Source organism: Amblyraja radiata, chromosome 12 (genome assembly GCF_010909765.2).
Source record: "Amblyraja radiata isolate CabotCenter1 chromosome 12, sAmbRad1.1.pri, whole genome shotgun sequence".
In the NCBI taxonomy this organism is placed as follows: domain Eukaryota; kingdom Metazoa; phylum Chordata; class Chondrichthyes; order Rajiformes; family Rajidae; genus Amblyraja; species Amblyraja radiata.
The window spans coordinates 62,240,131-62,252,477 of NC_045967.1; positions in this window are offsets into that span (position 1 = coordinate 62,240,131).

Sequence of the window (12,347 nt, forward strand, 5' to 3'; positions counted from 1 at the left end):
GCCAACATGCCGTTAGCATTCTTAACCTCTTGTTTCACCGACCCACTAGTCACTTGTACCTCATGGATACAAACATCTTCATATTTATGTCTCCTTTATCTACAGACTTTCTCCATTTTGATCACATCCGGCTTTAGATTCCTCCTATCCAAATGTATGGCCTCACAATTTCCTGCGTTAAACTCCATTTTCGAAGTGGCTTTGCTCACTCACTCAACCTATCTACATCATTTTGCGGAATCCAAACAACCCCATCATCCCCTGCCTTCCCAGGTATCTCTCGTGTCCTTGGCCATTTGCAGGTGTCCAATCCAATATTAGTCACCAATATTAATGACCTGCCCCAAACCCCCTCTCCTGCAGAGAGAACTATAACATTTAGTCATCTGACATAGACACAAAATGCTGGAGTAACTCAGCGGGACAGGCGGCACCTCTGGAGAGAAGGAATGGCTAGCGTTTAGGGTCGAGAGACGTCTTTAGACTAGACACCTGACATTTAACTCCTGAAGCAGCCACTCTACACTGAGCCGTATCACCACGGACGAGCTCCACAGAGACAGAACAAACAATGTATAATGATCTCAAACCCTCCTTGATTAAAACTTTAAACCTGTCACTGATTCTGTGGAATTCCTGGCCCGTGGCTGATGAAAGTGGCGATAATTCGGGATGCTACTGAGAACCTGGAGGCCAAGTGAAATACAGGAGTGGCCACGTCACAAACTAACCACCTGCCCAGCCCATCAAGCGCCACCTGAGGTACAGTCCGCGGGACCCACATCCATCTCACCAGCCACCGCGTAAACAACAGAACCCGAGTGGGAGCAAGTTCTTCTCCATCTCCAATGAAGTCTGCGCGTTAACCTCAGATTACCGAGCCTGTTCTACACACATTCTACAGGTTACTGGCAGTCCAGTTCACGTACAGATTCCTCCTAAATTATAACAGGCCAGGAGCAGTTCACTCAGTAAAAATACAGTGAACGATGGATGTTTTTTTAATCTGTTCAATGACAGAATTTAGAAAAATTGAAGCATAGAAACATAGAAAATAGGTGCAGGAGGAAGCCGTTCGGCCCTTTGAGCCAGCATCGCCATTCATTGCGATTTTGGCTGATCGTCCGCAATCAATAGCACGTGCCTGCCTTATCCCCATATCCCTTGATTCCACTAGCCCCTAGAGCTCTATCTAACTCTCTCTTAAACCCATCCAGTGACTTGGCCTCCACTAAACTCCCTGGCAGGGAATTCCACAAATTCATATCTATCTGGGTGAAAACGTTTTTTCCCACTTCAGTTTGAAATTGGCTCTTCTTTATTCTAAAACTGAGGCCCCTGGTTCTGGACACGTCCAACATTGGGAACATTTTTCCTGCATGTAGCTTGTCCAGTACTTTTAACATTTTATATGTTTCTATAAGATCCCCCTCGTCCTTCTAAACTCCAGTGAATACAAGCCTAGTCTTTTCAATCTTTCCTCATATGACAGTCCCGCCATCCCAGGGATCAATCTCGTGAACCTACGCTGCACTGCCTCAATCACAAGGATATCCTTCCTCAAATTAGGAGACCAAAACTGTACACAATACTCCAGCTGTGGTCTCACCAGAGCCCTATACAACTGCAGAAGAACTTCTCTACACCTATACTGAAATCCTCTTGTTATGAAGGCCAACATTCCATTGGCTTTCTTCACTGCCTGCTGTACCTGTAAGCCAACTTTCAGTAATCGGTGTACAAGGACACCCAGGTCTCGCTGCACCTCCCCCTTACCTAACCTAACCCCATTGAGATAATAATCTTCCCCTTGTTTTTTCCACCAAAGTGGATAACCTCACATTTCTCTATATTATACTGCATCTGCCACGTATCTGCTCACTCACTCAACATGTCCAGGTCACCCTGCAACCTCCTAACATCCTCTTCACAATGCACACTGCCACCCAGCTTTGTGTCATCCGCAAACTTGCTAGTGTTGCTCCTAATTCCCTCTTCAAAATCATTAATATATGGTAAACTGTTGCGGCCCCAACACCGAGCCTTGCGGCACTCCACTCGCCACTGCCTGCCATTCTGAAAAGGACCCGTTCAATCCTACTCTTTGCTTCCGGTCTGCCAACCATTTTTCTATACATGTCAACACCCTACCCCCAATACCATGTGCTCTAATTTTAGTCACCAGTCTCCCGTGCGGGACCTTATCAAAGGCTTTCTGAATGTCTAGATACACTACATCCACTGGCACCCCTTCATCCATTTCAATTTTCACATCCTCAAAAAAATCCAGAAGATTAGTCAAGCATGATTTCCCCTTCATAAATCCAAGCTGACTTGGACTAATCCTTTTACTGCTATCCAAATGCCCCATTATTACCTCTTTAATAATTGACTCCAGCATCTTTCCCACCACCGAAGTCAGGCTAACTGGTCTGTAATTCCCCGTTTTCTCTCTCGCTCCTTTCTTGAAAAGTGGGATAACATTAGCTATCCTCCAATCCACAGGAACTGATCCTGAATCTATTGAACATTGGAAAATGATCACCAATGCATCCACTATTTCTACAGCCACCTCCCTGAGGACCCTGGGATGCAGACCATCAGGCCCAGGGGATTTATTATCCTTCAGTCCCATTAGCCTTCCCAATACTATTTCTCGCCGAAGGAAAATTTCTTTCAGTTCCTCTACCCCCATAGATCCTCTGACCCCCAGTACATCTGGGAGATTGTTTGTGTCCTCCTTAGTGAAGACAGATCCGAAGTACCTATTCAAATCTTCTGCCATTTCCTTGTTCCCCATAATAATATCACCCGTGTCTGCCTTCAAGGGACCCACATTTGACTTTGCTACTCTTTTTCCCTTTTACATGAAATATTTACTAAAACCCCACGGTGTCGGAGTTTCGGTCACAGTCTGAGTTTTTCATCCGATTAACTTCTAATTATGGATTGTAAATCTTTCACCGTTTCACAAACAGCATAGCCCCTTTCAATGTTATTTTGCCAGACATTAATTCCTTTAAAGGTACACAAGAATGCTGGAGAAACTCAGCGGGAGCAGCAGCATCTATGGAGTGAAGGAAATAGGTGACGTTTCGGGCCGAAACCCTTCTTCAGACGGAAAATTAATTTCTTTAATTTCTGTTAAACTTCCTCCAATTTTCACCACAAATGTTATTTCCCACTTGTGTCCGGAGCTGGAGATCAACAATACAAAATAACAGGCAAAAATCCACTCAGGGCCGCCAGTCCCCGTGAAAGAGGAGCAGAGTGAATTTCCCCTCCACAGACGCTACATCACCTGATGAGCTTTTGCAACAACCCCTGTTATTAACTGCAGGTGACTTTATTGAACACAGTCCGGTCAGTTTACACTTACTGACAGAGAAGATATGGACCAAAGATGGAGGCTGGTTAAAGAAATAACTAATGAAACCATTCAGCGTTGTACAGTCGGGCGGGTTTGTACAGTCGAGTCGCTGACTGGACCTCAACGGCCACGGCGGAGTCTCCGGAGCGAGCGGGGAACGAACTTCTACTTGGCTGCTTCCGGCCACCAGACCGCGTGTTTGGGAACATGTTAAACCGAGCTCAGCGGTGTGGAGGGAATTGTGTTGGCGTGACAGGGCAAATCTTACTGAGGTGTCATCTCTTGGAAGACGAATCAAATTTGATCTAATCGCATAGAGATAACGGCAATAATTGGGACGACAGATGGCACAATGGGCTAAGTGTTCGGCTGGCAACCGGAAGGTAGCCGGTTCGTATCCCGCTTGGAGTGCATACTGTCGTTGTGTCCTTGGGCAAGACACTTCACCCACCTTTGCCTGTGTGTGAGTGATTGGTGGTGGTCGGAGGGGCCGTAGGCGCAGATTGGCAGCCACGCTTCCGTCAGTCTGCCCCAGGGCAGCTGTGGTACAGAAGTAGCTTACCACCACCGAGTGTGACTGAGGAGTGAATGAATAATGCGATGTAAAGCGCCTTGAGTATTAGAAAGGCGCTATATAAATCCCATCCATTATTATTATTATTATAATAAAATTCACACGGCGGAGACAAGTGCAGTAAATTCTAATAGTATCAAGATATTCGAATATTAATCCACGAATGTACGGAAATTCGAATCTGAAGGCAGATGCCAACCAAAATGTTAATTAATAGTAGTGAGCTGTTTGCAGCAGAACCCAGCAGCGTAAGGACAACATAACAGAGATGATTGCACCCGAGTCGAGCAGCCGGGAAGCATTGTAGCATTGTAGTGTAGTGTAGAACTAATTGTGTTATAATCTAATGTTCTACAGTAGATGTCATCATTTTACACAAGTTAGCACAGAAATAGTCTGATCCTTTAGCAGGGCGGTAACAGAAACATGATCTATTAGTAGAGCGCTTATTTCAGCAAATAAGAATTATATAGTCACATTTAACTTAGATCTTAACTATACCAAAAAACGGAATAATAAAGAAAAATATGAGGGGAAAAGTGAATAAAATGATGAGACGTGAAATGTGATGCAGTGGTGGGGCCCGGATGTAACCAGGCTACCGCAGCAAGAAGTGACCTTTAGAGACACTTGCAATATTATCCATCAGGATACAGTGGACCAGTGGACAAGTGGACCAGTGGACCAGTGGACCAGTGGACCAGTGGACAAGTGGGCAAGTGGACCAATGGACCAGTGGACCAGTGGACCAGTGGACCAGTGGACCAGTGGACAAGTGGACAAGTGGACCAGTGGACCAGTGGACCAGTGGACAAGTGGACAAGTGGACCAATGGACCAGTGGACAAGTGGACCAGTGGACCAGTGGACAAGTGGACCAGTGGACAAGTGGCCAAGTGGACCAGTGGACCAGTGGACCAGTGGACCAGTAGACCAGTGGACCAGTGGACCAGTGGACAAGTGGACCAGTGGACAAGTGGACAAGTGGACCAGTGGACAAGTGGACAAGTGGACCAGTGGACCAGTGGACCAGTGGACCAGTGGACAAGTGGACCAGTGGACCACAACTGCATCCACGCAGAGGCGCCGCGCCGTCATTGTTAAGCCAGTTGATGTTGTATTCGCAATGATTTCTCTAAACATTGGGTTTCTCTTGTACTGGGAGAGTAAAGCAATAAAGTCCTCGTTGGCATCACACTCAATGGTTTCCTGTCCAGTTTATCTGTGGAAGCTCTTTGTAAACCGGCCGCCCTGTCCCTGCTGCCCCATCACCAGCTCCCCGGGTGGGATTCTGCAGGCAAATTAATTCACCCCCTTCTTTCCCGGTCTCCCCCCACCCTTACATTGGAACCTGGCTGACACCCGCATCCCTGGCCCTTTGTCCCACAATCAGCCTGTCAAATAACCCCCTCACCGGTTCACCTATTACCGGCCATGCTTTGTCCTGCTGCTTCTCCTTCCCACTTTCTCTCCCTCCCCCACCCGCCCCTACAATCAGTATGATTTACTCCCTCCCTCCCGACCCTCCTCCCTCTGTACCGGGCGCCGAAATATCATGAGCTTAGGACTAAAATGTAGCCAAAACGTGAGAAGCAGCCCCTTCAGATAGTCGATCAGGGGCTCCAACCTCTCACACCCCATGTACATATGGAACACGGTCTCTTCCTCGCCGGAGAAGTGACAGGCGTTCTGGCGAGTCCGTGAACCGGTTCCACTGGGCGGAGTGGCGTAGCAGTGTATACACCCGCTCACCACAACGCTCGCTGTTTCACAGGTGAGTGACGTGAACAGACTGAGACCAGTGAAGTGATGGGTAGAACGGTGTATAACCAGCTTCTGCAGTTCCTTCCTACATAGAAACATAGAAACATAGAAAAATAGGTGCAGGAGTAGGCCATTCGGCCCTTCGAGCCTGCACCGCCATTCAATATGATCATGGCTGATCATCCAACTCAGTATCCCGTACCTGCCTTCTCTCCATATCCCCCTGATTCCTCTAGCCACAAGGGCCACATCTAACTCCCTCTAAAATATAGCCAATGAACTGGCCTCAACTACCTTCTGTGGCAGAGAGTTCCAGAGATTCACCACTCTCTGCGTGAAAAATGTTCTTCTCATCTCGGTTCTAAAGGATTTCCCCTCTATCCTTAAGCTGTGACCCCTTGTCCTGGACTTCCCCAACATCGGGAACAATCTTCCTGCAACTAGCTTGTCCAATCCCTTCAGAATTTTGTAAGTTTCTATAAGATCCCCCCTCAATCTCCTAAATTCTAGCGAGTACAATCCGAGTCTATCCAGCCTTTCTTCATAAGAAAGTCCTGACATCCCACGAATCAGTCTGGTGAACCTTCTCTGCACTCCCTCTATGGCAATAATGTCCTTCCTCAGATTTGGAGACCCACTGCAGTTCGCGTACCGCCACAACAGATCAACGGTGGATGCGATCTCGCAGGCCCTCCACTCCGCACTGGACCACTTGGACAACAAAAACTCATATGTCAGGCTGTTATTTATCGATTACAGCTCGGCATTTAACACAATCATCCCATCCAAACTGGTTGCCAAACTCGCAGAACTGGGTCTCTGCGCATCCCTCTGCAACTGGATCCTCGACTTCCTCATCCACAGACCACAGTCTGTTCATATTGGTGGATATGTGTCAACCTCGATAACAATCAGCACGGGAGCACCTCAAGGCTGCGTGCTCAGCCCCCTGATGCACTCACTCTATACCCATGACAGCGTAGTCAACCACAGTGCGAACTCCATCATCAAGTTCGCTGACGACACCACTGTTGTGGGGCGTATCACTGATGGGGATGAGTCAGAATATAGAAGAAATATCGAGCAACTGTCCATATGGTGCCAGCGCAATAACCTGGCGTCAACACCAGCAAAACCAAGGAACTGATTGTGGACTTTGGAAGGAGTAGGTGGGGGACCCACAGCCCCATTTATATCAACGGGTCTATGGTTGAAAGGGTCAAGAGCTTCAAATTCCTGGGCGTGCACATCTCTGAAGATCTTTCCTGGTCCGAGAACACTAACCCAATTATCAAGAAAGCTCATCAGCGCCTCTACTTCCTGAGAAGATTACCGAGAGTCGGTTTGTCAGGGAAGACTCTCTCTAAATTCTACAGGTGCACAGTAGAGAGCATGCTGACCAGTTGCATCGTGGCTTGGTTCGGCAATTTGAGCGCCCTGGAGAGGAAAAGACTACAAAAAGTAGTAAACACTGCCCAGTCCATCATCGGCTCTGACCTTCCTTCCATCGAGGGGATTTATCGCAGTCGCTGCCTCAAAAAGGCTGGCAGTATCATCAAAGACCCACACCATCCTGGCCACACACTCATCTCCCTGCTACCTTCAGGTAGAAGGTACAGGAGCCTGAAGACTGCAACAAACAGGTTCAGGAATAGCTACTTCCCCACAGCCATCAGGCTATTAAACCTGGCTCGGACAAAACTCTGATTATTAATAACCACTTTCTGTTATTTGCACTTTATCAGTTGATATATTCATGTGTGTATATATTTATATCATGGTGTATGGACACATTTATCTGGTTTGTAGTAAATGCCTACTATGTTCTGTGTGCTTAAGCAAAGTAAGAATTTCTTTGTCCTATACAGGGACACATGACAATAAACTCACTTGAACTTGAACAAAACTGTACGCAATACTCCAGGTGTGGTCTCACCAATACTCTGTACAACTGCAGCAGAACCTCCCTTCTCCTATATTCAAATACCTTTGCCATGAATGACATCCTCTAGGGGCGCTGCCCTGGCCTACAGCCTGTCTGTCATTTCAATCTTTTTTTTAATTTCTAGTTAGTCTAAAGTGTTGTGTTGGGGGAGACTTTAACTTTTCTATGTGGGGGAGGGGGGCAGGGTAAGGGGAAAACCGTTTCCCCGTCTCTTCCTGGCGGGGACATGACTATTTCTCCGAGTCGCGTCCTCGCCCCCCACCTCGAGGCGAACCAGCTGGATCGGAGCGGCCTTTCCTGTCGGGGACCGAGAACCGGACTGTTACAGCGGCGGCGCAGCGCTGGAGTCACCGCGGAGCGGGCGATGCCTACCTGGGTCGCCGGTTGGAGCTCCGGAGCGTTGGGCCGCTGCTCCAACATCGTGGAGCTCTGGTGCGGAGAGCTTCCAATGCGGGCGGCACTGACCGTCATCGTGTAGTCCTGGGGCGCCTTGCAGAGGGCCGCCAGCAGCAGTCTCCACCCGGCGCGGCCTGCGGACTTTTGAAGCCGCCGACTCCGGTAGGAGGGGGCCGACTCTGGTGTCCACGTCGCTGAGGACGTCCCGCAACCCCGACGTCGGACTTGTATCACCCCGGCGAGCGGTCCTGGACATCGGGCCGCCCGTAGCTGTAACTGCGGAGGGCTCGGGGAGGCCCTGTCCACGGGGAGCAGTGGAGGCAGAGACTGACTTTGGTGCCTTCACACACAATGGGAAACTTTGATTCTGCTGTGTGGGGATGTTTTATGTCAAATTCTATAGAGTGTGTTCTTTATTTTTTTTATTGTATGGCTGTATGGGAATTTCATTTCATTGAGCCATCTGGCACATGTGACAATTAAATGTCTTTAAGTTTAGAACCATTAACCATATAACCATATAACCATATAACAATTACAGCACGGAAACAGGCCATCTCGGCCGTACAAGTCCGTGCCGACCAACTTTTTCCCCTTAGTCCCACCTGCCTGCACTCATACCATAACCCTCCATTCCCTTCTCATCCATATGCCTATCCAATTTATTTTTAAATGATACCAACGAAGCTACCTCCACCACTTCCACTGGAAGTTCATTCCACACCGCTACCACTCTCTGAGTAAAGAAGTTCCCCCTCATGTTACCCCTAAACTTCTGTCCCTTAATTCTGAAGTCATGTCCTCTTGTTTGAATCTTCCCTATTCTCAAATGGAAAAGCTTGTCCACATCAACTCTGTCTATCCCTCTCATCATTTTAAAGACCTCTATCAAGTCCCCCCTTAACCTTCTGCGCTCCAAAGAATAAAGACCTAACTTATTCAACCTTTCTCTGTAACCTAGTTGCTGAAACCCAGGTAACATTCTAGTAAATCTCCTCTGTACTCTCTCTATTTTGTTGACATCCTTCCTATAATTGGGCGACCAAAATTGTACACCATACTCCAGATTTGGTCTCACCAATGCCTTGTACAATTTTAACATTACATCCCAGCTTCTGTACTCAATGCTCTGATTTATAAAGGCTAGCATACCAAAAGCTTTCTTTACCACCCTATCTATATGAGATTCCACCTTCAAGGAACTATGCACGGTTATTCCCAGTTCCCTCTGTTCAACTGTATTCTGCAATTCCCTACCATTTACCATGTACGTCCTATTTTGATTTGTCCTGCCAAGGTGTAGCACCCCACATTTATCAGCATTAAACTCCATCTGCCATCTTTCAGCCCATTCTTCCAAATGGCCTAAATCACTCTGTAAACTTTGGAAGTCCTCTTCATTATCCACAACAACCCCTATCTTGGTATCATCTGCATACTTACTAATCCAATTTACCAAACCTTCATCCAGATCATTGATGTACATGACAAACAACAAAGGACCCAACACAGATCCCTGTGGCACCCCACTAGTCACCTGCCTCCAACCCGACAAACAGCCATCCACCATTACCCTCTGGCTTCTCCCATTCAGCCACTGTTGAATCCATCTTGCTACTCCTGCATTTATACCCAACAGTTGAACCTTCTTAACCAACCTTCCATAAGGAACCTTGTCAAAGGCCTTACTAAAGTCCATATAGACAACATCCACTGCTTCACCCTGTTTATCCAGATGCTTATATATATTATCTCTAAGTATCTTTTCCTAAGTATCATTAATTTGCCCACCACTGAAGTCAAACTAACAGGTCTATAATTGCTAGGTTTACTCTTAGACCCCTTTTTAAACAATGGAACAACATGCGCAGTACGCCAATCCTCGGGACTATTCCCGTTTCTAATGACATTTGAAATATTTCTGTCATAGCCCCGGCTATTTCTACACTAACTTCCCTCAATGTCCTAGGGAATATCCTATCAGGACCTGGAGACTTATCCACTTTTATATAATTCAAAAGTGTCAGTACTTCTTTTAATTTGAAACTCATAGTATCCATAGCTACTCTACTAGTTTCCCTTACCTCACATAATTCAATATCATTCTCCTTGGTGAATACCGAAGAAAAGAAATTGTTCAATATCTCCCCCATCTCTTTCGACTCTGCAGATAGCTGTCCACTCTGTCTCTCCAATGGACCAATTTTATCCCTCGTTATCCTTTTGCTATTAATATAGCTGTAGAAACCCTTTGGGTTTACTTTCACCTTACTTGCCAAAGCAACCTCATATCTTCTTTTAGCTTTTCTAATTTCTTTCTTAAGATTCTTTTTACATTCCTTATACTCCTCAAGCACCTCATTTACTTCATGCTGCCTATAATTATTGTAGATCTCCCTCTTTTTCCGAACAAGATGTCCAATTTCCCTTGAAAACCAGGGCTCTTTCCAATTTTTACTGTTTCCTTTCAACCGAACAGGAACATAAAGATTCTGTACTCTTAAAATTTCCCCTTTAAATGTCCTCCATTTCTCTTCTACATCCTTCCCATAAAACAAAATGTCCCAGCTCACTCCTTTTAAATCATTTCGCATCTCCTCAAAGTTAGCCTTTCTCCAATCAAAAATCTCAACCCTAGGTCCAGTTCTGACCCTCTCCATAATTATATTGAAACTAATGGTATTGTGATCACTGGACCCGAAGTGCTCCCCAACGTATACCTCCGCCACCTGTCCCGTCTCATTTCCTAACAGGAGGTCCAGCACTGCCCCTCCTCTAGTAGGTACCTCAATGTATTGCTGCAAAAAACTATCCTGCACACATTTTACAAACTCCAAACCATCCAGCCCATTTACCGAATGTGTTTCCCAGTCTATGTGTGGAAAATTGAAATCTCCCACAATCACTACCTTGTGCTTACTACTAATATCTGCTATCTCCTTACATATTTGCTCTTCCAATTCTCGATCCCCATTTGGCGGTCTATAATACACCCCTATAAGTGTTGCTACACCTTTCCCACTTCTCAGTTCCACCCAAATAGCCTCCCTAGATGAGCCCTCCAATCTATCCTGCCAAAGCACTGCTGTAATATCTTCCCTGACTAGCAATGCAACACCTCCACCTCTTGCCCCTCCAATTCTATCACACCTGAAGCAACGAAATCCTGGAATATTTAGTTTCCAATCACAGCCCTCCTGCAACCATGTTTCACTGATCGCCACAACACCATACTTCCAGGTGTCTATCCAGACTCTAAGCTCATCTACCTTTCTTACAATGCTCCTAGCATTAAAATATGCACATTTAAGAAACACCCCGCCTCTTATTCTCTGTTTATTTCCTTTTTTTTCTTTCTCCTCTTGTGTCCGAGTGCTTCCCTTTTCTGCTTCCTGCCTCCCATTCTGTCTACTAGCTTTCTTTATTTGAGTCCCTCGCCCCAACCATTATAGTTTAAAGTCTCCCCAGTAGCCTTTGCAAATTTCCCCGCCAGGATATTGCTCCCCCTCGGGTTCAAGTGCAACCCATCCTTTCTGTACAGGTCCCACCTTCCCCAAAAGAAGTCCCAATGATCCAGAAACTTGAATCCCTGCCCACTGCACCAGTCTTTCAGCCATGCATTTATCCTCCACCTCGCTCCATTCCTACTCTCACTGTCGCGTGGCACAGGCAGTAATCCTGAGATTGTTACCTTTTTGGTCCTTTTCCTTAACTCTCCTCCCAACTCCCTAAATCCTCCCTTCAGGACCTCTTCCCTTTTTTTACCTATGTCATTGGTACCTATATGTACCACGACCTCAGGCTCCTCTCCCTCTGATTTCAGGATATCTTGGATGCGTTGAGACACGTCCGAGACCTTGGCACCAGGGAGGCAGACCACCATCCTGGTCTCCCGACTGCGTCCACAGAATCGCCTATCCACCCCCTAACAATAGAGTCCCCAATTACTATTGCCCTATTCTTTTTGTCCCTACCTTCAGGAGTAACAGGGCCGGTCTCTGTGCTGGAGGCCCGTCCGCTCTCGCAACCCCCGGGCAGGCTGTCACCCCCAACTGTACTCAAACAGTACTTATTTGCAATGTGTACTGACATTGGAGTACTCACTCGGCCCTGCCTCTGCCCCTTGCCCTTCCTTAGCGTGACCCATATGTCTCTCTCCCGTGGTTTTGGAGTGACCACCACCCTATAACTCCCCTCTATGACCTCCTCACTCTCCCTGACCAGACAGAGGTCATCGAGCTGCTGCTCCAGGATCCTAATACGGTCCCTTAGGAGCCCCATCTCGCTGCACCTGGTGCA